The sequence below is a fragment of the Nilaparvata lugens genome, chromosome 5, assembly GCF_014356525.2.
Source record: "Nilaparvata lugens isolate BPH chromosome 5, ASM1435652v1, whole genome shotgun sequence".
Lineage (NCBI taxonomy): Eukaryota > Metazoa > Arthropoda > Insecta > Hemiptera > Delphacidae > Nilaparvata > Nilaparvata lugens.
In genome coordinates, this window is record NC_052508.1 from 52,068,941 (window position 1) to 52,082,047 (window position 13,107).

Genomic DNA, 13,107 nt, shown 5'->3' on the forward strand with positions numbered 1-13,107 from the left:
TCAAATATAATTCAGTTCAAACCTAGACGAAGATAATCCAATTTCAAAGGTAGTTTGCTCTAAATTGATGTTAGAAATGGTAAAATTCAATATATAACTTAGTGAACAATATTTTTGAAATGTTTTCTCAATTCCTGTGGAATATTCAAATGGCTTCCCTCCTTAATTTGCGTCTTTTCACACTTACATGGGTAATTTTTGTTGAATCTCTACCAATCCTATTGTTGATTCATAGATGCTGACTTATTCATTTTTCTGCAGATCGAATATCAACAAAATCAATTATGATCGTATATAATTGATGTTACATGATGAGAATTTAATTATATTAGCAAAGTTTCAGATCTCCAGCAACATCGTCAATGATACCATTGGCAATGATAGCACAGCGGAACGACAGATATTCAGAACTTGGGAATTGGACAAGTTGAATTTCACAGGAATCTTTATAAAATTAGACATATCATAAATAGATTGTTATTCAAGCTTATAATTTATTATATAGGGAGAGTGATGGAAGTACAAAACTGTCAAATCTTCCAAATTTTAATACGATATTGTCTAAAATAGCTATAACTTAATTCAATAAAAATGAAGATGAACGAATTCCAAAATAGAATCAAGTTACAACAAATTATTACTGAAATTTTAAATGCAAAAATTTTCTCCTCGAAATACACTGCTCTGATCATTTTATCATACAATATTTTTCAAAGAATCTAATAAAACTATAAATTGAGACAATTTGAAAAAGAATGACGCATGATTTGCATAACAACTTGCTATTTCTAGTTATAGATGAAATTTTTATAACGTGTAATCACTGTAAGAGAATATCGTAACAGATCAACAGTTGAATAATCCTATTATAACAGTCCAGAGTGTTTTGAAATCATGTGAGACTTCAAATTGCTTCTCTGCTTAGTTCTGTGAGGACAGTGCGGACACTGTAGCGAAGGCGCTTTGCCGCACTCGTTCTTGAAGTGAAAGATCATGCCGCTTTTGTAACGATACTTCTTGCCACACTTTGGACAGATGTGACTCGGATTGTTGGTTGTATCAGGAAAATATATTGCATCTTTAATGAACTCTGAAGGACAAACAATTGAAAAGTTTAGAAACACAAAAAAATATAAACCAATACAGACGAGGAAGGAAATACAGATGAACAAGGAACCTTGTACAAACGAGCTAAATAGTTAAATTGAAGCGTTCATCTAACTGAATGCATATAAGCACGGAATAAGCATACAGTAGTGTTTCTTTCCTCTGTGATATAAGCATTTCATTTTGATTTCATAACCTACTTGAAACATGGTGAACATAATTACTAAAAATGTGATATATTTTTTTTATCAAATATCTGAACAAAGCAGAAGGGCTAGAACACTAGTCATTCAGTAACGTTGACAAATTGATTTTTGAGAAACTGTCGAAAGCCACTAACACAGAACAGAATTATTATAGAGGAACATTCAAACCATGAACAAATGTATGGGTACCTCTAAAATTTGAAGAGAATAATGAAGATAAAAAATACAAAGAATTGATTATTATTATTTATTTATTTTATTATAATTTTTACAAGAACTTAATTATTATAAATGAAGAACTTATCAGAGTAATGTATAATATTATATTCTATTATATGTTTGAGAAAAAAATAAAGTATTTCTTTCACAACTTATGACTTATAGTTTACAGTAAATTGAAAATCTACTCACTTTTTGTTTTGCAAGATGGGATGAATCTCACTTATGATGAGGAGCTTCGTCAGCCTCATTTCGGAAACCAGCATTGACAAAACATTTATAATTCTTTTCAAGGACAGTTTTTTCATAGGAAGGACAACTGTATAAGAAAATGACAAGAATCTTCAAATAGATTATTATCAGTTTATTCTTTTGATAGTGCTAGAACTAGTACCGTACATAGAATCCTAGTTGGATTTCATAGCAACCAAAATTAAATTTTAGTTTTTTACAATAAAAATATGGGATCTTCGAGCTTGAAAAATTTACTGACAAGTAGGCTACATACATCTTCCCAACTACTTTGAGATGAGCTAAATCGTTCATAAGCGGTCTTGCCAAAACAAATTATGTGCCACAGAAGGAGAGAGTGACCCCATTATAAAAATGAAATGAAATTAAATGAAAAATGATGTGAAATTAAATTTTTAATTCTATCATTGAAAATGCACAAAGACTACATGATACAAAATACTGGGAAATTTACTCAAACACTCACAACTATTTTTTCAGAATTGATTCAGAGTAGTTTACTAGGAGTACTAGCTCTATTTATGAAAACAAAACATAATAATTTGGATCGAGACTACAAAATAAAATTAAACTTACCTTACTGTAAACTAATCTACTGTGAAATTCTACAATCATTTCCTAATTATTTATCTTACATATTTTTTATAATCAGTTCTTGCAATGTGATAGGCTATCGTTTAATGAGTAATCTATCTACCATTATAGAACTCTTAAAGTTGCTCTTCGAGAAATTTCAAGTTGAGAATGAAAATAATTCTCTGGCAAATAAATTGAAACTTTTCTTTACTGTAGACAGGGTTGGTCATTCTGAGGTAGAGTCTTCTATACCACTCAACCTCAAATCTTCGACATTTCGATACTGGAGTCTGTTTGATTAGTTACAATTTGAACATATCGAAGTGCCTGGTAGCAATGTGAGCCTTCAAGTTGCTCTTGACCTTTGTCCTGTGAGGACAATGAGGACACTGCAGTGAAGGCTCCTTTCCACACTCGTTCTTCAGATGAGAGGTCAAGTTGTACTTGTAACGATACTTTTTGCCACATTTTGGACAAGTGAATTGCCCATTTCTGTCACCAATTTCGGCAGAAGTAATTATATCCTCCAAGAATCCTGTAGAAAAAGATTTATCATAATTATTCAACACTTTTTACCATCATCATAATTACTCTTTCCTCAATTTATAAATGAATTAACAGAGTAACCTTAATAAATGCATAACAATCAATTAGTAAATGCTGGATAATACTGAGAAATAAGTCTAATAAATTCATTGGAAGTTAATTTAATTCAGATCTGAATGTATATTTATAAATGTAATTTATCTGTACCTACATTACAATATAAATTTAAACTATAGAATACTTTGAAATTGCTTAGTGTCTGGTAGTGTGAATTATCCTTGGGAGTTTCATTGCCTTATTAACTTTCTATAATTATACTCAAACTTTTAAAAAATATAATTCATAATTGAAACATAGTTGTGAGCCTAAATTGCTAGAAGGGTAGGTCTACAGTAACTACATACCCATATTTATATACTTATATAATATTATATAGTTATCATATTTACATAACCTCTAGTCTGTGTATTCCAAATTAAGGCTTAAAGCAGTTTTGGGCGAACGCCTGTTGTTTTTACCAGCATTGTATCAGATCTATTGTCTATGAATAAATAAAATGAAATAAATAAATTATGGTTATATAGTTACTGTAGGTAGGGGTCCAACCAAAGAAAAAAGATAACATGAGAATACATCCTATTGTATACAGAGCGTTTATGTAAAAATGTGCATTGTTTGTTCAAGCCGATAGTTCACGTTGTTCTTTTTCGTGAAGCCATGTGGCGCTAGTAGTCTATCATATAATACCAAGGTACCTGGAATACAAGGTACCTGTATTCTAGGTACATTGATATATACAGGATAAATATTATAAGTATAGCGAGAACACAATCAATTTTTTATCCAAGAATCATTGTCAATAAACTCATTACAATATCAATGGCAAGCATAACAGTAGTCAATTAAAACGAAAACATCAGCAAAACATATAATTTTGGACTCAAACTAAACAGGTTATTTTATATTTGGATGATGATTAGAGAGGGAATTCTGGGTTAAGGATTAGTGTTTGAATGAATCACTGAAACAAACTTCAACAAATGTTTATTCATTTTATTCAACTAATCATCTAATTCGGAATTCTAGGAGCTCTAGCGATAAAAACCTATCTATTATTAGAAAGAGTAGAAGCATACTCTGAATATATAGGGACATTTTTCAACATTCTCCTCTTATTCTAATTTTGCTATGGGGTGGCAAGGGAAAGTTTCCAATTATAATTGCTAGGAACTTTTATACTGAACTATGAAACTCTATAGTAGAAATATTGTTTGAATGTAATAGTGTAAATGACTCATTATTCGCATAGAAAAAATGAACTAGACACGAAATTAATATAAATACTTACATCTATTAAAATAATCTGTGGGTCAAGTCTAGATGATCATTTTTTAATTAATCATTAAAGTTCAGAAACATGCCACTAGAACTAATGTGATGGATTTTAAAATTTGTAACAAAATTCTTTATCTGACACAAATAGATAAGAGCCGTCGATAAGCAGGCCTAAGCTTACGATTTCTCATCTAATCAAAATACTTAAATGAATCTTTTCAAACAAATTTTTTATTCACCAGTACAATAAAAACTATTTACAATAATAAGGCCTATAAACATTAATTAAAATTTAATAGAATCAAATATAGAATTCACTTCAAATGCCATTAAATTATTCAATATTTTACATACTTTTCAGCATTGTTTAGCATTTCCAAATTATTCTATTCAATTAATAAGATTATTGTAGTGTCTGGTAGCAATGTGAGCCTTCAAGTTGCTCTTGACTTTGGTTCTATGAGGACAGTGGGGACACTGCAGTGAAGGCTCCTTGCCACATTCATTCTTCAGATGAGACTGTAGGTTACCCTTGTAGCGATACGTTTTGCCACAATTTTGACACTTGAAATCCTCAGATGGCGTGTTATATTTGTCATCGAACAATACAGCATTTTTCAAAAAATCTAAAAGAGAAAATATTGTACTTGAGGTAATTTATATAACAAAACGCCAATACATTTTAGAATATAATTATAAACCTGTTCCGCACATATATTGGAATACAAAGATACATTTTCCATAATATGATTCTACTCATTTCCACTGGTTGGATTTTGATAAAATCTTAATAAAAACCGATGTTGATAGTTGATTACATTACTGTGCAACATAGCTATTCCGACATACTTCTACACAGTAATATTGATTGACTTACAAAGTAATGATGAGGAAATTGTATGCAAGATAGAGTAATAGGGATGAATAAAAGTCATGATATCAATGAGAGTAAATTTATTCAATTTATACTGGAAACTACTTACATCAACTCAAGTCTGATGGAGAAAAATTTTCCAAGAGAAAATAGCATGCATGGAACCAGGAGACCAGGAAAAATTTTGCGACAGAAAGACATACGGTACCGTACGACTGCATTTTGGATTGAAAATGTTATACAGACACACGAATTCATATACAGAAAAATTATAAATTAATAAAAACAATATAAAAATCTTGTAGTACCCTTTATTTTTTAAAACTTTAAAATAGTTAAACTAGTTTCGATCTTAACTTAGGTCATTTTCAAGTTGAAAATCATGTTTTAATCAAGTAGAAAAATTATGTTTTTTAGATACCAGGTACCTACTCAATTTATCGCAGTTCTCTATTTTGACAGGTTTGTCTGTTTTTCTGAAAACTGGTTACTGTAGCCTAATGAAAAATCCTTCAATAAATACATTAAATTGTAGCGAAACTCATGAATCAGTTTGTTGTTTAAACTGTTTCTAGCAATGGATTATGGATACAATGTCGATTGAAGCATATCTTCCTATGATATGAAAGCTACAATAATATAATGTATTTCAATGACAGTACTTCTAAATAATGAAATCTTTTGATGATTATAATACTAGCAGGCTGCTCAATATTTAATATTTATTCTACAATAATTATTATTTCATATAGTTGTATCTTAGAAAGGAAAAAATAAATTGCTCTGTTATTTTTCAACGCGGATCGAGTGCGGAGCGTGCGTGGATCGATTGCGGAGCGAGTGCGGAGAGATTGCGGAGCGAGTGCGGAGAGATTGCGGAGCGAGTGCGGAGAGATTGCGGAGCGATTGCGGAGCGATTGCGGAGAGATTTCGGAGCGATTGCGGAGCGTGTAGGAGGCGCGTGTATCTGTACGCACGTTAAGACTACTAGTATAATGAGAAACGCGAAGATGACATCAGAAAATGACCACCGATTGCCTCTCTTAGTTCATTTGCGCCCGGATTAAACAGTGAACATTTCATCTGCGTTTTCCATTCGGAATACCTATATATGCTGATCAGGGAAAATGTTATCAGAATACGGAATTGATGGCAATCTTGTTGTGCTTGAGAGCGATATGTGATCTCAAGTTGCCCATCTGCTTGGTCTTGTGAGGACAGTGTGGACATTGCAGCGAAGGCTCTTTGCCACACTCGTTCTTGAAATGGAAGAGCATGCCGTGTTTAAACCTGTACTGCTTGCCACACTTAGGACAGCTGTGCTTCTTGCGTTCAACCCAGTAAGTAGAAGGAGGCATCTTGTACGGTTCTGCAAAACCAAATAGAAATAGAGTTAGTTCTATGAAAATGCTGAATAAAAATATACCACGATTGAACGAGCGTTAACGAGTTCTCACTTTTGACTTACTCAAGGCCGAAGTCGTCCGTCTGTTCGTATGTTCGTCAATAACTCAAGAAATCATTGATTAAACAGCTTCAAATTGTCAACACATATTCTTCTAACCTTTTTACAGATAAAGTTCGATGGACAACAAAATCTATCCACTCCTTCGTCCTTTTTCAGACAAGAAAAGGATAAACTCTCAATACAGAATAACTATGTATTTTGTGTGTTATTATTATTATTAAACAAAAATCCAAATTAAGTATTGTAATTCACCCCAAAGACTTCTGCTACTGCAAATATTGACAACAGGGTAAACAGCTAGATGGAAATTCGATAAGCGCTACTATATTCAAAAATTATTTGTCAGCCGGGAATCGAACCCAGTACCTCCTGATTGCCGGTCAGTAATGCTTACCCTTACACCAAACTGACAATCTCTGGACAAAAGCACTCATTCTATAACATATTTTTATGAAATTCACTTACACCGGCGTGTGCCGCTCCACATTTTCGACTTTGTAGATCGGCATAGTCCGGACACGGCTTACCTAAAATGGTCGGCGTGAAGATCAATCCAGTCGGTTATTTGATCCGTCCAGCCAGGCTCAGCCAAGCAGCCGAGACAATAGAACAATGGAGTGGCGGTCTTATTGGCGTTCATCAGCAGTTTTCTTTCTCACGATTATTTTGATTTTTGTGTTACCTATAATCAATAATAACTCCAGTCACTAGTAAAAAGTTTCCAGAAACGTGGTGTTCTACCATATTAATGACTTTTCATGATAATTTTTAATTATTTAAAAACATTGTTCACATTCTGAGCCTTCAGGCTAAACTTGGGGTCACTGAGAACGAATCTGCAATCAGAACTTCTCTATCACGAAAAATAACAGAAAAAATCCAGCTGTTGATCTTCCGGCAACCGTTAACAGTCATCCTGCAATGCGGCCGAAACACTTCCAAGCCAGACACCCATCTCAAATGACAACAACGCCAAGCTGTGAGAAACCATCCTGCACTGCGGCGCTAGGTTTCATAGATCTAAAGCTTGCTGCTTCTACTGATGAGCCTGTTCTTTAGACCTAGCGCCGCAGTGCAGGATGGTTTCTCACAGCTTGGCGTTGTTGTCATTTGAGATGGGTGTCTGGCTTGGAAGTGTTTCGGCCGCATTGCAGGATAATGAGATCAACAGCTGGGTTTTTTCGTTATTTTTCGTGATAGAGAATTCTGACTGCAGATTCGTTCTCAGCGACCCCAAGTTTAGCCTGAAGGCTCATCATGTCAAAAATGTTTTTAAATAATTAAAAATCAAGATGAAAAGTCATTAATATGGTAGTAAACCACGTTTCTGGAAACGTTTTACTGGTGACTGGAGTTTTTATTGACACACAAAAATCAAAATAATCGTGAGAAAGAAAACTGCTGATGAACGCGAATAAGACCGCCACTCCATTGTTCTATTGTCTCGGCTGCTTGGCTGAGCCTGGCTGGACGGATCAAATAACCATGTGCATGTCGCTGGCCCGGCCACATTCGAATTTCACCATACAAACTATGCCAAGATTTACTACCTATTTTCTACTATTTTCTACCTCCAATAACCGATTTTCTACCTCAAAGATAGCAGAGATATTGAATAAACTAAAGTGCCGGGCCAGGGACATGTTAGCCCGGCCATCTCTGAATTTCACCAAACAAACTATGCCAAGATTTACTACCTATTTTCTACTATTTTCTACCTCCAATAACAGATTTTCTACCTCAAGGATAACAGAGATATGAGCAAAAATATAGAAAGGTCAATGACCTCTCAGCCCGGCCATCTTTGAATTTGACCAAACCAAATATGCCAAGATTTACTACCTATTTTCTACTATTTTCTACCTCAAACCAAACTGAAATCTAACCATTCATAACTGAGATATTGGCGAAAATATGTGTAGGTCACGTGCATGTCGCTGGCCCGGCCACATTCGAATTTAACCAAACAAACTATGCCAAGATTTACTACCTATTTTCTACTATTTTCTACCTCCAATAACCGATTTTCTACATCAACCCAAACGGAGTTATAGGGGATTGTAAGTTTTCACCCACCCCCCTCGCCAATCACCACACACGAAAACTCGTTTCTAGTCTTGCCATGATAGAATTTCTGAAAAACTAAATGAGCCAATATGTAGTACACAAGCTCTGCTATCATATTCCACAAAGAACGGAATCGATAGCTCATCACTAGACAAAGTTATTGAGTGTTTAAAGATTACCCCCCCCCCACCACGTAACAGCATGTCTCTGGCCCGGCCACATTCGAATTTAAACAAACCAACTATGCCAAGATTTTCTACCTATTTTCTACTATTTTCTACCTCCAATAAAAGATTTTCTACCTCAACCCAAAGGGAATTATAGAGGATTGTAAGTTTTCACCCACCCCCCTCGCCTATCACCACACACGAAAAAACGTTTCTAGCCTTGTCATGATTGAATTTCTGAAAAACTAAATGAGCCAATATGTAGTACACAAGCTCTGCTATCATATTCCACAAAGAACGGAATCGATAGCTCATCACTAGACAAAGTTATTGAGTGTTTAAAGATTACCCCCCCCCCTCATCAAAGCATGTCTCTGGCCCGGCCACATTCGAATTTAAACAAACCAACTATGCCAAGATTTTCTACCTATTTTCTACTATTTTCTACCTCCAATAAAAGATTATCTACCTCAGCCCAAAGGGAATTATAGGGGATTGTAAGTTTTCACCCACCCCCCTCGCCAATCACCACACACGAAAACACGTTTCTAGTAATATTTTCAAACTGTCCAAAAATCCACTGTTTCTTACTCAGCCGCCAATTTGTTACTCACACTACTATCTCAACCAAGGAATCTCAGACAGTTTCAAAATTATTTGTAGATTAATTTCGTACCCTGGAACAGTGCCTTGAATATTGGTAGGGAAACTTGGATAATTGGTAGTGGTTGATTTTAAAAATAAGCATGTATTGAACTATGTTTTGAATTGTTTCTGATGAAATACCATATAACAAATAATAATGTTGGGAAATAAACATAAAACATCTTATTACATAAAAAATGCATTGCAAGACGTACCTTTATTTCATCAATAACTATAATTGAACATATGATACACTAATTAATATTGAACTACCTTTATGCAATCAAAACTAATCGTTCACATTTTGCAAACAGAAAGAATAGAAAAAACATCTTTATTTGCAATGGAGGAAAATCGCAAACTATGTGAACATATAAGATACACAAATTAATATTTGATTACCTTTATACAATCGAAACTAATCGTTCACATTTTGCAAACAGAAAGATAAGAAAAATCATCCTAATTTGCAATGGATGAAAATTGCAAACTATTCGTTCATAAGATGCACAAATTAATATTTAAAATACCTTCATACAATCGAAACTAATCGTTCACATTTTGCAAACAGAAAGAATAGAAAAATCATCCTAATTTGCAATGGATGAAAATTGCAAACTATTCGTGCATAAGATGCACAAATTAATATTTAAAATACCTTCATACAATCGAAAATAATCGTTCACATTTTGCAAACTGAAAGAATAGAAAAAACATCCTTATTTGCAATGGATGAAAATCGCAAACTATATGAACATATGATACACTAATTAATATTGAACTACCTTTATGCAATCAAAACTAATCGTTCACATTTTGCAAACTGAAAGAATAGAGAAATCATCCTAATTTGCAATTGATGTAAATTGCAAACTATATGAACATATGATACACAAATTAATATTGAACTACCTTTATGCAATCAAAACTAATCGTTCACATTTTGCAAACTGAAAGAATACTAGAGAAATCATCCTAATTTGCAATTGATGGTAATCGCAAACTATATGAACATATGATACACAAATTAATATTTGAACTACTCTTATGCAATCAAAACTAATCGTTCACATTTTGAAAACAGAAAGAATACTAGAGAAATCATCCTAATTTGCAATTGATGGAAATCGTAAACTATTTGAACATAATGGTACACAAATTAATATCTGAACTACCTTTATACAATCGAAACTAATCGACACACATTTGAGAGAAGTGGAGAATAGGATTAGAGTTTCCAGGAATATGGTTGAATATGGTTCGGCTAGGTATAGAAGAGATTGTTTGCGAGGGTGCATTTAATTTATTGTCTGCGAAGTTTTTCAACGTCAGTGATTCATTGTTGAAGTTTTGAGAAAATATCCTCTGTTTGTAAACCTTTTTAAATAGAAGAAGGTATGTTTCGACAAACGTCTGCAGAGCTTTGTCTGTGCATGGAGAGACAATAATCATCACCTATAGACGGCGACATCATCTTTATTGTCGGATTGATTGTCGGATTTCCGACATTGTCGGAAATGATAACAAGTTCTGCATAAAAAGAGCGTTCAATATCATATCTCCTATCCTGATTCCCCCCTCCCAAAATATCGCAAATATCATAAATAAATGAGGTGAACAAAAGTGGAGACATGAGACAGCCCTGCTGCCTTAATCCGATTTCAATACTTATGTCTTCAGTTTGACGCTCCTCCTTGCACCATATCGATGATTTTGCATTTGGACCGTATAGCGCTCTTATTAAATTAACAAATTCACTTGAAACTCCTATCTCGGCCAGTCTATAAAAGAGTGCTTCTCTCTATACTGAATCGAACGCAGCCTTATAATCGACGAAGAAACAGTATAATCTTTTACACATGGATAGAGAATGTTTAATTACGTTGAAAAAAATATAAATGTTATCAATTATTGCGGAGTATCCTTTTCGAAAACCTGCTCGATTCTCACTAATGACTTCTCGACCATAAATCCACTTCTCCAATCTTGTCAACAAGATACTTACAAATATTTATTACTGTAAATTGCATTTGTAAATGAAATCGCTCTGTAGTTCTAAGGATTATTGGGATCATTTTTCTTATTGAACATTGCATTCACTCTAAAACAACTATAGAAATGTGATGCACTTAACTTTTGTGGGTGATTCTCCAAGATATTTCCTATCTATCTCTACTATCACTAATACTGAACATTGAAAACTGTGCTTGTATAAAATTCATTCTTGTTTTGAAATTTAATTGAATAGTAGTGATATATCAGTATTTGAAGAATATCTTGTGTTATGCGAATGGGACATTTCCTGGAAATTCTTGTAAATATGGAGAGAGAGAGAGTTGTTCATATTGCATCATTAATTACTGAAGAATGGCAGAATAGTTTATATTTTCTTTTACTTTCCTTGCCCTATTGCCATAGGTAAGGGAAGTATTGCTTTCCGAGAAAATTAAGGTACCCCAATTTCTAAATTTCTATACGTTTCAAGGTCCCCTGAGTCCAAAAAAGTGGGTTTTGGGTATTGGTCTGTATGTGTGTGTGTATTAGTGTATGACCTCCTCTTCCTAGAACTATGATTTCCACCTCTCAAATATTTGAATTCTGTGTTCTTCTGGTGAAAACGTGAATTATCTCGTTTTTACTTTCCTTGCCCTACTACCATAGGTAAGGAAAGTATTGCTTTCCAAAAAAATCTGGTGTGGTACACTCACACAACTTTCCTTGCACATATTTGAAACTACGATCAAACTTCTGTATATGTGTATATATAATTATTGTTTTCAGAGTACTTTATCCTTAGAGTAAATTGTGAAATACGATTATTTTTTTAGTCGTAATTTTTTTAAAGTTGTCAAAACAGCTGTTCTACAGATGAAATATCTCGACTATGTGTTATTTTTATGAACTGCGCTACCTACCTACCTCATGCACGAGAAGGAGGTTACTAAGTCCATTTCTCAAGGATGGGGTGGACCCCCCATTAGTTTCCCAGAGAGGAGAATCATGCCAGTTGATAGAGCTGATAAAAAGCTATCCATTTGATAAATTTGAAGAAAATCGTTACAGCCGTTTTCGAGAAAACCGTGAAAAACATGGTTTTTTAGTGATTATCCGCCATTTTTCTCAAAAATATTACGGAGCTCCTGCAATTTTCCCAGAAATGAGACTCATGTCAGTTGATAGGGCTTATAAATAGCTATCCATGGTATAAATTTGAAGGAAATCGTTAGAGCCGTTTTCGAGAAAACCGTGAAAAACATGGTTTTTTAGTAATTATCCGCCATTTTTCTCGAGAATATTACGCAGCTCCTGCAATTTTCCCAGAAATGAGACTTATGTCAGTTGATAGGGCTCATGAATAGCCCTATCCATGGTATAAATTTAAAGAAAATCGTTAGAGCCGTTTTTGAGAAAATCGTGAAAAACATGGTTTTTTAGTAATTATCCGCCATTTTTTCCGCCATCTTGAATTGAATTTTATTGAATTTCTTATTGTCGGGTCCTCATGGTATAAGGACCTTAAGTTTAAAATTTCAAGTCAATCGGTTAATTAGGAATGGAGTTATCGTGTTCACAGACATACACACATACACACACACACACACAGACCAACACCCAAAAATCATGATTTTGGACTCAGGGGACCTT